The following is an 11,410-nucleotide window of genomic DNA, read 5'->3' as shown; positions in this document are numbered from 1 at the left end:
AGAAGCAGCATTGGCCGTGACAGGAGTAGAGTTGGGGATGACTTCCTCACGACGCAAGGTATTTTCACGATTGATAAGCATCTCGTGAAGCTCATCAATTGAAATTGGGACATCACAACCATTGACCATCTCCACAATTGCTCTGTAGTCATCACCAAAACCACCGATGATAACATCAAGCAGGTTTTCATGTTCCATGGCTGCACCCAGAAGAGCAAGTTAATCAGTTTTGTCAATGATCAGTCGCAAGTATTCATTGATGGACTTGTTATTTTTGGTGATGTGCTTGATTTTTTGTTTGAGTTGCTTGATATGGCCATGGGATGATTTGCCATAGGTACGGTGGAGAATCTGCCATAATCTATTATTTTTTAAATTGTTATTTGAGAATCGCTGGGCGTGACTACCAGTGGAATTGGTTTAACAAATGTGCTAGTTAAATTCACAATTGGTTTACGTCTGTTTTGAGAAACATATTATAACAAATTGTCTATTGCAAATTCGCTTCCATCTCTAGGATTGCTTTTTTTAGTGTCATTATGAAATTTATTCACACTTTTTAAAATTATTTTATTCATATTTATTACTTGCAATTTTCCTTATTGTGCTATTTTAAAATTTTAAGTAAGGTCTAATTTTTTTTTTTTACTACAAAACCCATGTATTATTAAGCTAGTTCGAAAAGGTTGGCTTCGTGTGTCATCCACTCCGGAACTTGAGAGTTTACATAGGAGATAATAGACCACATGCTCGAGCTCTTTTCGCAAGACCATCGACACGGACTTTGTTTGTTCTACTGATATAAGCTAATGAAAAGATCGAAAATCTAGCCCGTAGGTTGTGAAAAGTTTCTACTTCGGAGGAGAAAGCAGGCCACTCCTCACCCGCTTCTACGATCTTTAGGATACTTTGACAATCTGTCTGAAAATGAACCGAGGTTAATCCTTGACTTAAAGCACTCTCCATCGCCCACAGCAAGGCATTGAATTCCGCATGAAGAACAGAGAGGGTACGATGTATACATTGCAAACCAAGTGAATTAGACAAACCCCAAAAAACGAAGCCTATACCCGCAAAATTATCCTTACCATCCAAAGACGCATCTAACTGGCATTAAGCCTCACCCCTTGGCTCCTGGCTATCGTCATCTTCATCTGGTGGAAACTCCACTAGGGATTCTTGTACTTCAACTATCTGTGCAACCTTCCAAGCCTCCGCTTCTGTTGTTGCCGTGGAGAGGATGTCCAGTGGTGGAGTATCTTTATTATTGAAGACCTTGGCGTTCCTAGACTTCCAAATATACTTGAGTATCCAAGGGAAGGCTTCCAAGTGCATGTTCGTTCATCCATACTCCTTAGCTCGCCACAGCAGGTAATCCATGTTTGTATATAACGAAGTACATGGGAAAATCCCCGGAGGCGTTCGGATATTTGAAAGGGCCCATACCTGAAATGAGGGAGGACACTCAAACAACATATGATTGATCGATTCCTCTCCATCCCCACACCTTGGACAACATCGGTTCGTACCACAGTGGCGATCAACTAGGCAATCATTTGTTGCAACAAAACCAGACAAAGCCTGCCACAAAAGGTGTTTGATCTTCCTTGAGGTCTTTAGCTTCCACACCTGACTTTTTAATTTGGTAGTGCTCGGTTCAATCACTGCCTGATTTTTTTGGGTGGCTATCTCATATCTTGATTTAATAGTATATATGCCAGACATTGTATGCACCCAGACATAGTCGTCAACCATAAAAGTCCGGCTTGGTTTTAGGCTTTTTAATAGTGTGATATCCTCCTTATCGATCAGCTGTTCCAACATTTCCTGTTTCCATTCTTTTGAGTCAAAATCAATCAGATGATTCACATACAGATGTGGGTCTCGGAAACACCATTGTCTTTCGCCGGTCTTGCTGGTATACTGGGTATCCAATTATCACTCCATACTCTTGTGCTAAAACCGACCTTACATTCTTCCTTACTCCTTTCTGGAGTAGGGCCTTTGAGGCCATTAAACTGCGCCACCCAAAGGATGGGGAATTTGCCTTCTTTGCATCAATGAGATTTGAGTAACAAAAATATCTTCCTATTAATACCCGGCAAAGAAGCGAGTTCGGATAACAAAGGAGTTTCCATAGTTGTTTCCCCAGCAAAGCGAGATTAAATTCCTCTAACTCTCGAAAGCCTAGTCCGCCCAAAGCATATTCCATAGTTGTTTCCCCAGGTTCCATCCAAAGCAGATTTTGTCCCACGCGACCCAATGAAAGCCCTTATTGTTATTCAACACTGAACAACAATAAGGGCATTCATTGGCGATAGACGCTTAGCAGACACCTAAATAACCACCTGAACCACTTAAAATTACATAAATTTTATTTTAATATTAACATTTGATTTTTAATTATATATATTTAAATTATTAAGTTTTATATATGTATACTTAATTATAAACATTGATATGTTGTTAATATAACTTAAATAAATGTATTTTTCTTACTTTTGTTCATAATTTATAATTTTTTTTATTTTTTTAACATAAATTTTTACATAATTATATATATATATATATATATATATAAAATTATGTTGTAAACACCTAAACCGCCTAAAAACCGTCTAGGCTCCGACTAAGCGTTCTAGGCGCTAGGCGCTGGGTCACCGTCCAGATACCGCCTAGCGCTTTCTTGAACACTAGCAGTAAGTCTTAAAAAGATTTTTGTTAAATGTGTGTCTTTGTTATATTTTTTTGTTGAAACCATCACCAAAAATATCATGGTTTTTATGGTTTTTAACCATGATATAAAGAGTCTTTTAGTGTCTTTTGATTTGTTTTCTAGGATGTTTTGGAGTCTTTGCAGCTTTTCTAGGATTTTAGCATGGATGGAGCAAAATGGAGGAATTTGGATCGTTTTGGAGCATTTAATCAAAGAAGTCAATTTGGAGTCTGATCAACTGACCAGTGTCGATCGACACTGAAGGAGCATCGATCGAAACCCAGTCCAAACCGACGGGAGAGCTAAAAATTGGAAGTTTTACAATTTAGCCCAAAGTCTTCCATATTTGCAACACAAGTCCCTGACGTGTTTTAGGACATATGAATAGTATTTTTAGGTTTTACAAACCATTAAATTATTTTCTATCAAGTTTTATTTTTCCTGCAACCCTGAGAGATTTTTTGAGAGCTTGGAGAGAGAGATCTGAACTCTTTGAGAGAAGAATTCCTAAACTCCTTCTTACTCTTTTAATATCAATTGCTTATTATTCAGAATTATATTTTGATCTTCATTGATCATGTCTGAGTAGTTTGCTTGTTAGGTTTGGGGTTTTTCATAGGGTTTTTATGAATTATTAGATCTGTTTATTTAGGATTCAATAATCTTTCTAGATCTTCATCATATGTTGTTCTTAATGCTAGATCTTTGATTAGTCATCTGGATTTAGATCTTAGGATTATTGATTGATATGAGAATATAATTGATTTTCCTGATAAAATCTTTGGTGAGCAAAATTATTTCTTGCAAAGAGATTTGATTTAATAATTTTGTAAACAATCTAAACTTGTTTTTAAAGATGATTTTTAACCTAGAATTTTACATAGAGATTTGAATTTTCTGGTTTTAAATTTAGATAATATTTGTAGTGAGAACTGATTTATTTTACAAAAGTGTTTAGAGTTCTAGATCTGTTCTTAATTGCTTGAATCCTAATTTATTTCTTGATTTAATATTTCATAATTTCCTGAGAAATTCCCTAGGCCTAGCTTTTTGATCTTCTGAATTTACAACCATTTTTATTGAATATTTTGTATTGTTATTTCAATTTTAACTTAATCTGTTTAGCATAATTATAAAACTCTACAATTTATTGTGTAATCTAGAGTCTTTATGGAATTTGACCCCTAAGTACTACATTGATCTCTTAATTTGAGAGAGTAGCTCTAGGGATTAATTTGAGCATATCAAATTTTGGCGCCGTTGTCGGGGACTCTTTGATCTACCATTAGATTTGAGTTTTTGATTTTGTCTAAATTTTTCTTTTTATTTGAAACTTACACGCTTTTGTTTTCTTTTCTCTTGTGTGTTTCAGGTGTATGCCTAATAAGCCTAACACAAGGAGCAACAAGACTGGTCCAATTCTGAACCTTTCAAACCAAGAGTTGGAAAAACTTGAGCGTGCGAACCGAAAAGCAGCCAAATCCTTGAAGATGGTTAACACAATCATTCTGATGCGTGATGAGGATGGTGCTTTGAGGGATCAAGAGGGCCACTTGCGCAATGAGCTGGGCTAAAAACTTGATGCAGAAGGCAATGTGATTGCTGAAATTGCTGTTGTCGACGAGCCAGCTGCTGGTGTCGAGACCGACACCAACAGGGTGTCGATCGACACCCACCTGCAGCAGACGTACGTGGAGCTGTCAACCACATCCTAAACCCAGTTCGAAGACAGAAGCAGAACCGAGACTTGATCAGGACCATTGCTGACTACAACCGGGATGATCTTGTGTATGAGAACCGGTCTGCTATTGTTCCTCCACCATTCCAGAGGAATAATTTTGAGTTGAAACCTGCTTACTTTCAACTAGTTGGGCAGAGACCTTTCTCTAACCTGCCCAATGAGAAGCCTTTGGACCACATTGAGCATTTTGAGGATCTTGTGACCAGTATCAAGGCTAATGGAGTGACTGAGGATTTCATATTCTGCAAGCTTTTCCCATACTCACTTGCAGGAGAGGCATCTCAGTGGTTGAAGCAGTTGCCAGCTGGATCTTTGACAAATTGGCATGATATCAAGGTGGCTTTCCTCAACCATTTCTATGATGATGCAATGTCAGATGAGCTGAGAGTCAAGATCTCTTCATTCAAGCAAGGACATGATGAAGCTTTCAAGGTAGCTTGGGTGATATTCAAAGCTTATCAGAGGGACTGTCCACACCATGGTTTTTCAAGGGTACAACTGTTGAGTATATTCTATAGAGGGTGTGACTGGAAGTATCAGTTAGCTTTGGATGCTGCAAGTCATGGGAACTTCAAGACAAGATTTCCAGAAGATGCTGAAGTTTTGATGCTGATGCTGGAAGAAAGAGACTGCATGGAGAGTTCGATTCAAACCAGCTAGCTTCTGTTAATGCTAAGCTGGATTCAGTACACAATCTTCTTATGGGTAAGAAGTTAGTCCAATTTGCTGCTGAAGTTGAGACATTTGAGCCAGAGCCAGAGAATACAAAGGAAAATGTCAACTATGTGTATGGAGCTGGGTATCAGGAACAGAGATTTGGTAATCAGCAAGGCAACAGACCTTACAATGGTGACCAGAAGCAGCAACAGAACAATGGCTATACAAGAACTTATGCTCATCTTATCAGTCTCCTCCTCCTAAGAATTCTTCTGAGAGTAGAATGGAAGCCATGCTTGAGCAGCTTTTGCAAGGACAGGAGCAATTGACAGTGACATTCAATGAAAAGATTGACAATGTCTACACTAAGCTTAATGGAAAGATTGATGCATTGAATGTTCATGTCAAGAAACTAGAGAATCAATTTATTCAGACTGTTGGGTCTGTTAAACGACAAGAGGGGTATCTTCCTGGGAGAACTGAGTCAAATCCCAAACATTCTTGTAATGCCATATCAGTGAGAGGTGAAGATGATGGTGAAATTTTTTCTGCAGAAAAAGGAGAGAAATCGCAAAATTTGTCGGCTTCAGATGATAGTGTCGATCGACACCACCTGGGTGCCGGTCGACACTCATCTCAGACAGAACCCAAAACTGCAAAATCTCAGGTTCCAGCAGTTAAGAGGGTGTACCAACCTAAGGTTCCTTTTCCTAAGCCTAGGAGGTCTAAGCAGGAGCTTGAGGAAGCTAGATGAAAGGCTATGATGGACAAGGTGATGATTGAGATGCCTTTGATTGATGCAGTCAAGTTTTCTCCTAGACTTAAGTGGTATGTGAAGCAAATGGTATCACATGGTTTGAGCCCTGAGGAAGGAGCACTACTTACAGAAGATGTCAGTGCAATTCTGTTGAACCAGCCTGTTCAAAGGAGGAAAGAGAGGAAGCAAGAAGTGGTAGTCTCTGAGAAAGTGAGTGCAGCAATTCAGTGTAGGACTGCTAAGAAGTTACCAGATCCTGGAAGTTTTGTGTTAGATTGCTCTATATCCACAGGAAGGTTTGCTCACTCACTTTGTGATCTTGGCTCTAGCATCAACTTGATGCCACATTCTGTTGCTGTCTAGCTTGGGATGACAGAATTCAAGCCAACTCAGATTTCCCTTATCTTAATTGATCGCTCCCGAAGAATTCCTGAAGGTGTTTTAGAGGAAATTCCAGTTAAGGTTGGAAACTTCATGATTCCCACTGACTTTGTGGTGCTGAAGTATGATACAGAGCCTAAAGATCCTCTCATCTTAGGAAGATCTTTCTTGGCTACAGCTGGTGCCATCATTGATGTGAAGAAGGGACATATAGCACTGAATGTGGATGGTTTGAGTATGAATTTGAGATGGATAAGCTGAGGAGAGCTCCTACCATTGATGGACAGACTTTTTCTGTTGAGAAAGTTGCTGATTCTCGAGCATCAGGCTCAGTTTCGATCGACACAACATTAGTGTCGGTCGACACCCCTCCACGACCGAGACAAAACAGCTCCAAGACTAATGCTCCAAGTCAGAAACCTGTTCTCAAACAGAAAGTCTCCCACTCCACACTCCAGAGTCCTCAGGTAAGGCAAAGGTACACCTCTTCTGCACCTAATCCTCCTCAAATCATTAACAAGAACTTCAAAGGTACAAAGACTGTTTTGCAGTTAACCAAGCCACGAGATTATCGTAGAGCGCTTGTTTCTTCTATTGATGATTTTGCAGGACAGAAAAGAAACCCTCCCATACCTAAGTCCCGCCCTGGTCCTGTTCCTCACATCCTTGGCATACCTCATGCCCCTAAAGCTCATACACCACCTTGGATGAAGAGGACATTCTCTCAACAGCATTCCCTGCCAATTTCTGATCCACCGGATGCTTGAGCTTCAGCAAAGTCAAACTAATGACTGAGAACAAGCGCTTAGTGGGAGGCAACCCACTTCTAGGTTTTTCTTTTCCTTTTGAGTCATTTTTGTTTTTGCATTGAGTCAGTTTGTGTTGAAATTTATTTGAACTTATGAACTATCTATCTATCATGTTGCTTTTAACTTGTGTTTGAGTGTCTCTTAACAGAATAATCAGCCAAGGATTGATCTAACAACTCAACAGCACAACTAACTGCAACTAACAAGGAGTTACGGCCAAAAATCCACCATTCGTGATTAGTGTTGATCGACACTGAAATGGTGACGGTCGACACCCCGTGGTAACCCGAGAACAATTCATCTTTTCATTACAATTTTCAATATATTTTGTGTCTTTTTGCTTTTCTCTTACTTGATAACACTGGGGACAGTGTTATTTAAGTCTGGGGGAGGTTATCTACTAACTATGTTTTTGTTTTTGAGTTTCAGTTGTGTCAGTCAAAACCATAAAATTTGAGTCAAATTTTTCAAAATTTTTCTTTTTGTCTTTGGGAATTATGATCTTGATTAATGATTTCTCTTAATTGGCTAACATTCTAATGATTATTTGTTTATGCTTGATCTCAGAACTGAAGCTTAGAAAGACTTTGAGCCTTATCAACAATCCTGAAAGCCCTTATTCAATGGATATTTGATTGATCTAACGTTGTCTCAACTTTTATCAGGATTTTAACCGGACTTAATCTCTTATTTTGGGGTTGAAAATCAGTGGACTAGACTTCTTCTTCGGGCCATACAAGACAGTGCAATTTTTCAAAGTATGTCTCCCCTCTCTCTTCCCTTCAGTACTTAAAAAAAAAAGAGAATAAAAGATGAGATGATTTTGATCAGTTTAGAGAGGTAGGTAAATTACCTATGACCTCATTATTCTACTCTTGAGTCAAATGATCACACAAAGCTTGGAAGCGAGGGGTAGGTAAATTACCGATGACCCCGGTATTCGCTTACACTTTTGATTCAGAAAAAAAAAAGAAAAAAAATATATTGGAAGTGAGAAAAGGGAGAGGAAATGAGATGTATGAAGAATGTCTTGGCCTGAAGAGAGTCCATGTGCTACTGATCAATACACCAAGGTAAGAATTCACCTGTACTTGCTTTAATATTGACTAATGAGATGACAATGGAGATTTCAGAGATTCCAAAGGATTGTGGGATTTGAGTAAAGAATGTTGATGTTTATCATGGTTAAGTATAAAAAATAAGTTCTTGAGTCAAGTAAATGAAGAGTGCGAATAAGAATCATCATGCAGTTGAGTGAGTTCCCTGTTTTCAAACCTTTTTCACATGTCTAAGCTTATGCTTTGCTTGAGGGCAAGCAAAGGCTAAGTCTGGAGGAGCTGATATATCATGGTTTTTGTGGTTTTTAACCATGATATAAAGAGTTTTTTAGTGTCTTTTGATTTGTTTTATAGGATGTTTTGGAGTATTTGCAGGTTTTCTAGGATTTTAGCATGGATGGAGCAAAATGGAGCAATTTGGATCGTTTTGGAGCATTTAGTCAAAGAAGTCAATTTGGAGTCTGATCAACTGACCAGTGTCGATTGACACTGAAGGAGCATCGATCGACACCCAGTCCAAACCAACGGGAGAGCCAAAAATTGGAAGTTTTACAATTTAGCCCAAAGTCTTCCATATTTGCAACACATGTCCCTGACGTGTTTTAGGACATATAAATAGTATTTTTAGGTTTTACAAACCATTAAATTATTTTCTATCAAGTTTTATTTTTCCTGCAACCCTGAGAGATTTTTTGAGAGCTTGGAGAGAGAGATCTGAACTCTTTGAGAGAATAATTCCTAAACTCCTTGTTACTCTTTTAATATCAATTGCTTATTATTCAGAATTATGTTTTGTTCTTCATTGATCATGTCTGAGTAGCTTGCTTGTTAGGTTCAGGGTTTTTCATAGGGTTTTTATGAATTATTAGATCTGGTTATTTAGGATTCAATAATCTTTCTAGATCTTCATCATATGTTGTTCTTAATGCTAGATCTTTGATTAGTCATCTAGATTTAGATCTTAGGATTATTGATTGATATGAGAATATAATTGATTTTCCTGATAAAACCTTTGGTGAGCAAAATTATTTTTGCAAAGAGATTTGATATAATAATTTTGTAAACAATCTAAACTTGTTTTTAAAGCTGATTTTTAACCTAGAATTTTACAAAGAGATTTGGATTTTCTGGTTTTAAATTTTAGATAATATTTGCAGTGAGAACGGATTTATTTTACAAAAGTGTTTAGAGTTCTAGATCTGTTATTAATTGCTTGAATCCTAATTTATTTCTTGATTTAATATTTCATAATTTTCTGAGAAATTCCCTAGGCCTAGTTTTTTGATCTTCTGAATTTACAACAGTTTTTATTTAATATTTTACATTGTTATTTCAATTTTAATTTAATCTGTTTAGCATAATTATAAAACTCTACAATTATTGTGTAATCTAGAGTCCTTGTGGAATTCGACCCCTATGTAATACATTGATCTTTTAATTTAATCTAGGGATTAATTTGAATATATCAAAGATATTTTGAAAAACTTGAACAATAGTGTGTTTGGTTTTTTTACGGGGAATTGGCAAGACTAACCAAGAAAAAAACTAAAATTAACTAAAATCATCTTGACTAAAGCAACTCATATGAGTTTCTCATAATTAAACTAATCATATAATTAATCTTAAACTAATCAAAGCAACCCTAACAATTTTAAACAAAATCACCATTCCACTAGAAAATCTCTATCAAGATTGCTTAATCATTAAAATAATAATTTTTAAACAATTGTTTATTATTATCAAATTTTAGTAAATTATTTAATAATCCAAAATGACAAAACAAGTATTTCTAGTTTATATAATTAGTGCTAATTTATATAATGTGGTAGTATTTCTTTTTAAATAAAAAATTATTTAATTAGATATATATTCTTATATTTTATAAAATAATTAACATACACAACCTTAATATTACATTAACTAAAATAAGTCTTACATAACCACCAAATACCACCAAGTCTTAAACAACATAAAACTAACGTTACAAAGGACAGAGACAAACTTTACATCTACATGTAGCCCATCCAAGTCTTTCTTACTTAAAGCCACTCTTTTAGCTGCTCACTTTACCTTGACACAATCCAATGAACAGCCGCTAGTCCACTTTGAATATATGAAAAAGACATGTTCCACATTATCCTCTCCATATGCATCTGCTCATATGAAACAAAAGAATCAATAGATAAACATATCATCTATGTAGAACTTCAATTCAGGTTTACTAAAATAAAGTATCACAAAAAGAGAAAAGAAAAACGTAAACCTTGGGATTGTACCTCGCCTTCAAAGCAATGGCTCTAAGATCAATCTTGCAATATAAGTTCACTGTTGAGACAATATTTCTGAAACAATCAAAAGATAAACCTGAGACATTATCCGAAAACAGCAAAAAAAAATATGAAACGAATCTCAAACCGTAATGTAATTGATGCTAAGCCTCGAGAAGAGTTGCTTCCAACCTTCTTCTCTAGCAATCTTGAAAAGGGTTTGCATTGTTCGTCTTCTTCTTGTTTCTTCCTTAATGGCTACAAATAGCCTCTCAACCTGGCAGGGAGTTTCGGGTTTAATACTACTCAGGATCTTTATATGTGATAATAGGATTTTTGTATGTCTCCTAGCATGCTCAATTAACATTATATAGTTGTAATACTTAAGGTGTCAATCTAGTTGGGAACTCTGCTATCACTCAAGATGCAATCAAAGTATCACAAGTCAAGCCAATTCAAAGAGTGGGTTTGTATCTAACAATCCTAGAATGGTTGAAACACAAAAGAGAAATGAACTACAAGATTAGAAACGAACATGCATGACAAGAAACGAACATGAATGAATAAAAGCAGACACGATTCCAAGCATGAACTAAATAGCAATAACAAAAAACAGTCTCAGGAATGCAAATACAATCAGAAAGATAGAGGTTCTAAGGATGGGAGTAATTGATGTAGGCAGAGTCTCCTAGTCTACAGAGTGTTTAACATGCCACAAGCAAACTATCCATAGACAATGAACATCACGACTTAGCTAATCCAATCTATTGGCATAACCTACTCAGACTCAAACAATTCTAAACCTAGTTCTCCCTAGAGAAACATGGTCAAGCAGGCATGACGAACTAGTTCATTCACGTCAACAAATACTAGACTTGTCTACCACTATTATATCCTTCATTCTCTTAAGTGGGTCATATCTGTTTAATATTGTGTCTATTGCTTACTAAAAAAAGTGTTTACATTTAGTTACAACAACCAAAAGTTTTGTCTTGGAGAATGATGAGTTAAACTAATGCAATCA

The sequence above is a fragment of the Camelina sativa genome, chromosome 10 (genome assembly GCF_000633955.1).
Source record: "Camelina sativa cultivar DH55 chromosome 10, Cs, whole genome shotgun sequence".
Taxonomy (NCBI): Eukaryota; Viridiplantae; Streptophyta; class Magnoliopsida; order Brassicales; family Brassicaceae; genus Camelina; species Camelina sativa.
The sequence above is the reverse complement of the archived record's forward strand: the minus strand, read 5'-3'. Positions refer to the sequence as shown.